The sequence below is a fragment of the Dipodomys merriami genome, unplaced genomic scaffold (genome assembly GCF_024711535.1).
Source record: "Dipodomys merriami isolate MVZ:Mamm:240054 unplaced genomic scaffold, mDipMer1.0.p SCAF_1, whole genome shotgun sequence".
NCBI classification, from domain to species: Eukaryota; Metazoa; Chordata; class Mammalia; order Rodentia; family Heteromyidae; genus Dipodomys; species Dipodomys merriami.
Genome location: NW_027202270.1, coordinates 81,929,425 through 81,938,897, shown reverse-complemented (window position 1 = coordinate 81,938,897; position 9,473 = coordinate 81,929,425). Strand labels below are relative to the sequence as shown.

The 9,473-nt window shown below is 34.9% G+C and overlaps 1 non-coding gene across 1 annotated transcript; it reads right to left on the bottom strand.

The window, feature by feature from the left end:
* Positions 1 to 5,358: 5,358 nt before the first annotated feature.
* LOC138834749 (U6 spliceosomal RNA) lies at positions 5,359 to 5,462 on the bottom strand. Its single transcript, XR_011374250.1, has one exon. It is a non-coding gene; the product is annotated as a U6 spliceosomal RNA (small nuclear RNA).
* Between the last annotated feature and the right edge of the window lie 4,011 nt (positions 5,463 to 9,473).

Here is a 9,473-nt window from a genome sequence, read left to right as displayed (position 1 = left end):
TTCTTCCTAATTAAGATAGAGGCTACCAAAAGTTTTATTATAATACTATAACTGTTGATGTTTTGTTGTTCTTGGTGGTGGTGGTGGTTCTGGTCCTGAGACTTGAACTCAGGACTAGGTGCTATCCCTGAACTACTTCTGCTCTACCCCTTGAACCACAACACTACTTCTGGCATTTTTTGAATTTTGTTTTTTGGTAGGTCATAGGGCTTTAACTCTGGGCCTGGGCTCTGTCCCTCAGCTCTTCAGTTCAAGGCTCGTGTTCTATCTCTTGAGCTATAGTGCCACTTCCGGTTTTCTGGTGGTTAGTTGGAGAAAGACTCACAAGGGGACATTGCTGCCTGGGCTGGCTTTGAAACATGACCCTCAGATCTCAGCCTCCTAAGTAGCTAAGATTACAGGTGTGAGCCACTGGTGCCCAGCCTTTTCTATTTTATTAGAGATTTGAGTCTCACAGACTCTCCTGCCCAGGCTGGGTTCCAACTGTGATCCTAGGATTTCCACCACCTGAATAGCTAGGATTACAGGTGTGAGCCACTGGTGCACAGCTACTGTGTTTAAATTATTCTAACTCTGTATAATTATAAGGAACAGGAGACAAAAGAGGAAAAACCGTCACTTTTTCTCCACTTCCATATTATGATTTTTCCCATTTTATGTCTTTCTATCTTGCCTGTCTCAACATATTAATGTAGTTATTATTCTGTTTGTTTTGTTTTTGTTTTTAGTGCTTATACCAAATATTTGGTATAATTTGAATGGTTTAAACAGCATGCTTGAAATATTAGAACATCACTAACATATTTTTATGGTTCCCTTTGCTGGTGAGTTTTACATTACTCTGTGTTTTGTTCTTCCGCTAATGCCAGTTCCTTTTGTTGAGGGTTTGGGTGTAGTAATGTGCATCATTGGGTTGTTTCTGGCACTGTGTGCTGCACTATGGAGTGCCTGGTACTACCATTTAAATCTAAGACCGTGACTTAGTGCTATCTTCCAAGTCCAGAGGGGGACAACTCTCTCAATACCCAACTCCAGACTGAGCTGGGGAAAATGATATAGACCATGTTTGTTCCCTCTTACTTGTTCCACTGAGTCTTTTTATTTTGTAACATTAAAAGCAGGCAATATTGTTTACCCTCTGATTTCATTAGCTTTTTATTAAGTTTTAGCAAAGGTTTATTTTAGTATTGCAGGGTTAAAGTAGCAAAGAATAAAAAGAAAAACATTAGCTGCTTCCCATGTAGGAAATTGAATAAAGACTCTTTTATGATACTTTTTTTTTTGAGGTTACAGCAGAAATTTCCATGGGTATTTGGTTCCAAGGAGACCATCACTGAGATAAATCCATGAATTCTTTTTTTGTATGTTTTTAATTGTGAAAATGCTGTACAAAGGAGTTACAGTTACACGAGCAAGGTAATTCTTACAATACATAGAGTTTAGGACTATAAAACTACTCAAATGTAATTATACTGTATACAATAGGCCTGAACTTCCATAATTTGAACCTGCATGGAATTGACTATATTACAGTCACTAAAAATTACTGTTGCACACATTAATCCTACTTTCAAAATAATGGATATTATTTTTAGGTAATTGGTATAATTTATGCATCCATATAAACCATAACCAATGCATCTCTAGACTTTCTTTTTGAAAGAAAAAATATAATGAAGAAAAATATTTTAATAGTGCATTGTCCAAGAAGTTGGGATTGAATATCAACATAGGCACATTTCATCAAATCATAGTTTTTAAATAAATAATTAAAACTATTCCTTATGAATTGAAAACTATGCATTTAATTTGTATATATAGGAATAGAATGAGTAGAAAGAACAGAGCTATTTTATAGTTCTTTCATATGTAATATCTATGAATTATGCCAATTTATATTAGGTAACAAATTTGAATGTAATCAGTAGGCCCAAATTATTTAAAGAAAAGGAAAACTAATAATCATAATTTTATATGAACACAAAGTATAGTCATGCAAATGAACTTTATCTCCATGTGAGTTTGAAGTATGATAATTGGTTCTATAAGGATTAAGGGGAAAGAAGAAAATCTCTTAAACTAATTTTAGTAATCCTATTATCAGTAACAAAAATGGCATGATTCCCCTGAGACTATAATGTTAAATTTTGGGTTAAGGCAAATTAGTTAATTACTTAGTTTTTTGAAATGTGTACTAAATATATGGCCTGTATTAATTTGTTTTAAATATGTAGTCTAGGTTTATGCCTAAAAAAGAATAAAAGACCAATAATTAGTAACTTAACATTAAGCATGCATATTTTTAATAATGAATAACTAGAATATCTAGCTAAAATAAAACAGAGCTCCAATTCTGAAGTGAGTATTATGAAAAGGTAGACACCATTAGCTTATGCCTGTAATACTTGCTACTCAGGAGGCTGAGATCTGAAGATTGAAGTTCAAGTCCAGTCTTGGCAGGAACATTATAAGGGAATACTTCTCAAACCTTTATGCTAACAAATTTAAGACTCTGGAAGTAATGAAAATTTCCAGCAAATATTGATGTGCTCAAACTAAACCAAGATGTTTTAAGCCAACTTAACAGACCCATATCAAGCATCAAAATAAAAACAGCAATAAGAGAGCTCCCATCCAAGAAAAGTCCAGGACAAGATGGATTTACAGCTGAAGTCTACAAGGCCTTCAAAGCAGAACTCATACCAATACTCCTTGAGCTCTTCAATAAAATTAAAAGTGAAAATTTACTACCAAAATCTATAAAGCCATCATAACCCTCATCCCAAAACCATACAGGGACTCGTCCAAGAAAGATTATTATAGACCTATTTCTTTATGAACATCAATTCAAAACTTCTTAACAAAATTCTGGCCAATGGACTTCAACAACTCATCAAAAAATTATATACCATGATAAAACAGAATTCATTACAGTGATGCAAAGCTGGTTTAATATACACATATCAATTAATATAATTCATCACATCAACAAGTAAAAGGATAAGAACCACATGATTATCTCAATAGACACAGAAAAAAAAAAGTTGACAAATCCAATACCCCTTTATGGTGAAAGCTCTGGAGAAACTAGGGATCCATGAAACATTCCTAAAGAACTGAAGTATCTCTATCATGAAAACTTTAAAAACCTGAAAAAGGAAATTAAAACAGAATGAAGGAATTAGAAAAACCTCCCATGCTCCTAGATTGGGAGGATTAACATCCTGAAAATGGCAATATTGCCAAAGGCTATCTATAGATTCAATGCAATACCCATCACTATCCATACCTCATTCAATGAAATAGAAGAAGCAATCTAAAAATTCATATAGAAAATTTAAAGACCCTGAATAGCAGAAAACAATCCTTAGCAGAAAGAACTGTGCTGGAGGACTATCAATACCAAACTTCAAACTCTACTACAAAGCCATAGTAATCAAAACAGCTTGGTACTGGGCACAAGAACAGACCTGAGGACCAATAGAATAGAACTGAAGTTCCAGAATGAACCCATAGACCTATAGCCACCTAATCTTCAAGAAAGGAGACCAAAAAAAAATACAATAAAATGGAAGAAAGACAGCCTCTTCAGCAAATGGTGCTGGCAAAATTGGTTACTCACCTGTAAAAAAACTAAAGTTAGATCCTTATATATCACCCTGCACCAGAATCAACTTCAAATGGATCAAAGACCTTGAAGTAAAAGCAGGCATCATGAAAACATTACAGGAATGAATATGAGAAACTCTAGTAGAAACTAGAAATTCTTTGGCACAGGTTGAAATTCATAAAGACCCAGAAACACAACAAATCAAATAAAGGTTGGACAAATGGTATTGCATAAAACTGTGGAGATTCTGAATGGCAAAGGACAGACCTAGCAAGATTAACAGAAACTCCACAGATTGGGAGAAGATCTTCACTAGCCATACAATGGACAAGGGTCATATCTAAAATATACGTGGAACTAAAAAAATTAAATCCCCCAACAACAAATCCTCAAAGGAATAACCACTCCATTAATAAGTGGACTAATGACTTAAAGAGAGACTTCTCTGAAGAGGAAATAATATTGGCCAATAGACACATGAGGATATGTTCAACATCTCTGGCCATAAAAAGAATGCAAATCAAAACAACATTGAGATTCCACCTCACACAAGTAGAATGGCTATAATCAAGAAATCTAATAACAATAGATGTTGGAGGGGAGGTAGAAAAAGGGAACCCTACTGCATTGGTGGTGGGAGTGTAAACTTGTTCAACTACTGTGGAAAGCATTATGGAGGTTCCTCAAAAGGCTACACATAGAGTACCCCTATGACCCAGCAATCCCACTTTTGGGCACTTACCCAAAAGATCACAAACAGGGCCATCCTAAAGCTACCAGCACAACTATGTTTATCACAGTAGTATTCGCCATAGCTAAGATTTGGAACCAACCCAGATATCCCTCAGTACATGAATGGATCAAGATAATGAATGGAATTCCATGCTTCCATCAGAAAGAATGACATCTTTCAAAAGAAAAACTTGGAAAAAATCATAAATGAAGTAAGCCAGATCCAAAGAAATATAGTTCCCATGTTTTCCCTTATTTGCAATAATTAGTATACATCTAGGATAATCTTGTCAGATGAGCAGAAAAGATCAAAACCTATGTACATAAGGACCATATAAGATGATACTAAATGAAATGAGTCTCAGGATATGGACACAAGTAGTTTTTCTTTATTGTTGTTTTTAATGTATTATGTGATTTTTTTTCTTTTGTATGTTCTTCCCCTATGGTATAACCCCTGTTCTCACTGTATGTGATACATATATATATATATATATATATATATATATATATATATATATATATATATATATAATTTGGGGATGAGAAGGGAAATAACAAAATGCTTAAACAAGGACACAGGATTACCATTGCAACAATGATATTCACGAGAAACTATGTTGGAAATGAACTTTACAACTTCTGGTGAGGCCAGGAGTGGGGGAGGGAAGGGATAGTAGGAGAAAACAAAGGAGGGGGTAACAATGTTTGACAACACCTATGTACAGCATCTTTACAATAAAATAATTTGAAAAAGAGTATCTGAAAAGCCCTGCCATTAACCTAACCCTCCTTCCCACTCCCCCAAAATGGTAAAGTTTCGTTTTCAACATATTTTCTTTTACATCTCATTGCTACAATGGGTCAACCTGTATCCTTATTTCAGTATTTTGTTATTTCCCTTCTCCTCCCCAAATTAGAAAAATGTATATATAAGATGCAGGGCACTAGAATCAAATACAGTGAAAACAGCAATTATACAATGGAGGTAGAACATACAAAAGCAACAAATGAACAAAAATATGGAACACTTCACAAATTTGCATGTAATCTTTGTGCAGGGGCCATGTTAATCTTCTTTGTATCATTTCAATTTTAGTATATTTCTGCTGAAGCAAGCCAAGTTCTTTTCTTTTAAAGATAAGAGAAAAGAAGCTTGGTACCAGTGGTTCACGCCTGTGATCCTAGCTATTCAGGAGGCTGAGATCTGAGAATCACGGTTCAAAGCCAGGCCAGGAAGAAAAGTCCATGAGACTCTTATCTCCAATTAACCACCAGAAAACTGGAAGTACTCGCCTTGAGCTGAAGAACTCAGGGACAGCACCCAGGAGCAGAGTTCAAGCCCTACCACAGGAAAAAAAAATAAGATGTAAAAGACACTATGCTGAAAATGAACTTTACAAATTTCCCTGGGAGGCGGGGTAGTTGTGGAGGTGGAAGGGAAAGGATGGTATGGGGAAAACAAAGGAGGAGGCAACAATGCTCAATAGGATATGTACTCATTACCTTGTGCATGTAACTGTAACCCTCTGTACAGTGTTTTTGTTTTTGTTTTTTGTCAGTCATGGGGCTTGAACTCTGGGCTTGGGCGCTGTCCCTGTGCTCTTCAGCTCAAGGTGAGCGCTCTACCGCTTAAGCCACAGCACCACTTCTGGTTTTCTAGTGGTTTAATGGAGATAAGAGTCTCATGGATTTTCCTGTCTGGGCTGGCTTTGAACCAAGATCCTCAGATCTCAGCCTCCTGAATAGCTAGGATTACAGGCATGAGCCACCAGCGCCTGGCTTGCACAGTATTTTTACAATAAAAAACATACCAAAAACATCAGAAAAAGAAAATGTGATAACACCGTCTCTAAAGTAAGAAAGTAAATGAGAAAACAAATGATTTTATAAAAAGACTCAGAGTGGACTCTGAACAGTTGTCTGCTAATATAGAGCCTATGTTTCTTTGGGTCTGGCTTACTTCACTTACTATGATTTTTTCCAAGTCTTTCCATTTCCTTACGGAAGAGGAGATGTCATTTTTTCTGATAGGATAACATTCCATTGTGTATATATACCACATTTTCTTGATCTATTCATCTATTGAGGGGCATCTGGGGTGGTTCCATATCTTAGCTATGGTAAATAACACTGCAATGAACATAGTTGTGCTGGTAGTTTTAATGTGGCCTAGCTTGAGATCATTTGAATAAATTTGCCACTTATTCTAAAGAGTGATGCATGGTATTTTAAGTCTTCAAATGGCAGATCAGATAAAGTCAAGGTACTGTATGCTATTTCTCTCTTTTAGTAAAATGGAGGTAATGGTTCATCAGAGTATGATTTGTAAAGGACTTAGAATAGTATATGATAAGAAAGAAGCATAAGTGCTCCTTATTGCCCATATCATGGAGTTTATTCAGTATTACAACCCTGTCTTCAAATGGCATTAATGCATTCTCATTTTTAACTTTATAAAAAGATGATATTCAGGAAGCTTTAGTGCATTACAGCAGAAAAGTAGAAGAAAAAGAAGTATATTTTGAAATAGTAAAGATATGTAAGACTACTGATTTTTAGACATAAATGGAAGTAATTCTCTCTTGTCCTTACAAAAGTGGCCATTAAAAACCTGAAGAGTCAATGGAATCTGTGTCTTTGCTTCATTTGGTCAGAGGTAGCAGATGTTAGAACCTGGATCTGGTCTTATAATCAAATTTAATCCTTTCTGATGAAGGCATAGAATTCCATTAGATTATTATTCTGGCTAAATAGACTTAAGTTGTTTATGTCATGGAGTTTCTAAGTTTTTCAAGATTAGTCACAATTACTTTCTTGTTTATGGTTAAAAATATTATTTCCTGAATCTTTCATTGATGTTGGAGCTAAGTAAAGGGTGTTTTCTTTTTCACATTTTTTGAACTCTTACAAAGCTCTCCTGCAAATCCAAGGTATTCTTTCACTAGTTTGAAATAAAGCCCTCTACCTGCTTTACCCAGTCTTTTGATTTGCTTGATTTTAAAGTGTTAGTTTTTATTTCATATGTTCCATATCCTACAAGTTATTCACCAGAGGTACAGCTAAAATTTTAAGAAATCTGTCATTAATTATGATGCTAAGAATCAAAAGACTTATACTTACTGTATGCTTTCCTTTGGCTTTGGTGCAAAAGTGTCTGGCTTTTGCTTTGAGAAGTAACTGAGCCCATTTCCTCAAACATAAAATAGAAATAGGTGGTGACAACGACAAAAACAATAAAAAGGAAAAATAAATTTAAGAACAGGTCACAGAGTCTCTCTGGCTCTTTTGAGAGTTCAGAAAGTCAGTTATTGATCACAAATACAAGGTGAAAGTTAAGCAAATCAAATAACTCATTCCATTGAATACCATGTCAAGGTTAAACAAAAAAGTCATTGATTTTTTTCTATAAATAGCATTAAGTTAGTTGTTATTACATTAAAGTAACAGAGATAAACTGATATACTGTATTGATCCAAAAAATTTGCAAGTACTTAAATGATGGGTTAAAACAAATTTGAGGTCCAGATTGATTGGAATACATTGTAAATGTGTGGAAAGGTAATAATGAAATCCAACCCTGACCCAACATAAGCTAATTAAAGGGAATTTCAATTCAATTACCAGCTTTAGACACATTTGAAAGTGAAATAAATAAAGCATACTAGCTTCTTAATATATGTAAGTATATTAAATCTACTTTTGCTGCTTCAAACTTGTGAAGTTTTTTGTGGATCAATCAATAGGTTAAGAATATCTGTTGCTTGAAAAGGCAGACTCACTTGTACCTTTCCATTGCAGATGAGACTATTTATTCTGACTATTTCATACTTGCTCCACATTATATTATGTTCTCCATAGTAGGAGCCTGGAGAACTAAAAGTAATGTTTTTTTGTTTTTAATATTTATTGTAAAGATACTGTACAGATGGGTTACAGTTACATGGGCAAGGTAATGAGTCCATTTCCTATCAAGCATTGTTACCCCCTGTTTTATTTTTCCTCTGCCATACATGTCCTCCCCACCTCCCCACTTCCTTCCTCTTCCCCCTCTTCTCCCCCCCACAAGGTTGTAAAGTTCATTGTCAACATATTGTCTTGTACATCTCATTGTTACAGTGGGTCATCCTGTTTCCTTATTTCAGCATATTGTCATTTCTCTTCCCTTCCCTAATTAGAAAAATGTATATACAAGATGTATGACAGAGAAGTCAAATACAGTGACAACAGAGGTTGTACCATGGGGAAAGAACATAAAAAGAACCAAAAAAATCACATAATACATTACAAGAACATAAAAAAACAGCAACAAAGATAAAACCTCTTGTGTCCCTATCTTGGGGTTCATTTCACATAGCATCAGATTATATGGTCATATGTACATAGCTTTTGACCTCTTCTATTTGTCCTAGACATATATTAGTTTTTGCAAATAAGGGAAACCACGGGACCTAGGTTTCTTTGAGTCTGGCTTACTTTACTTAATATAACTTTTTCTAAGTCTTTCCATTTCCTAACAAATGGGGCAGTGTCATTCTTTCTGATTGAAACATAGAATTCCACCATCTATATCTATATCTATATCTATATCTATATATATATATATATATATATATATATATATATATATAGAGAGAGAGAGAGAGAGAGAGAGAGAGAGAGAGAGAGAGAGAGATAAAATCACATTTTCTTGATCTATTCATCTACTCAGGGGCATCTGTGTTGGTTCCATATCTTAGCTATGGTCAATAATGGTATGATAAACATAGTTGTGCTGGTAGCTTTAGGATGGCCTTGTTGGATCATTTGGGTAAATGTCTGAAAATGGATTTGCTGGGTCATAGGGAGCTCTATGTGGAGTATTTTGAGGAACCTCCATACTGCTTTCCAAAGTGGTTTAACAATTTTACATTCCCACCAACTATGCAATACGGTTCCCTTTTAGCCACATCCCCTCCAGCATCTGTTGTTATTAGAGTTCTTGATTATAGCCATTTTAACTAGGGTGAGCTGGAATGTTATTGTTGTTTTGATTTGCATTCCTTTTATGGACAGAGATGTTGAACATTTCTTCAAGTGTCTATTGGTCATTCTTATTTCTTCTTCAGAGAAGTCTCTCTTTAAATCTTTA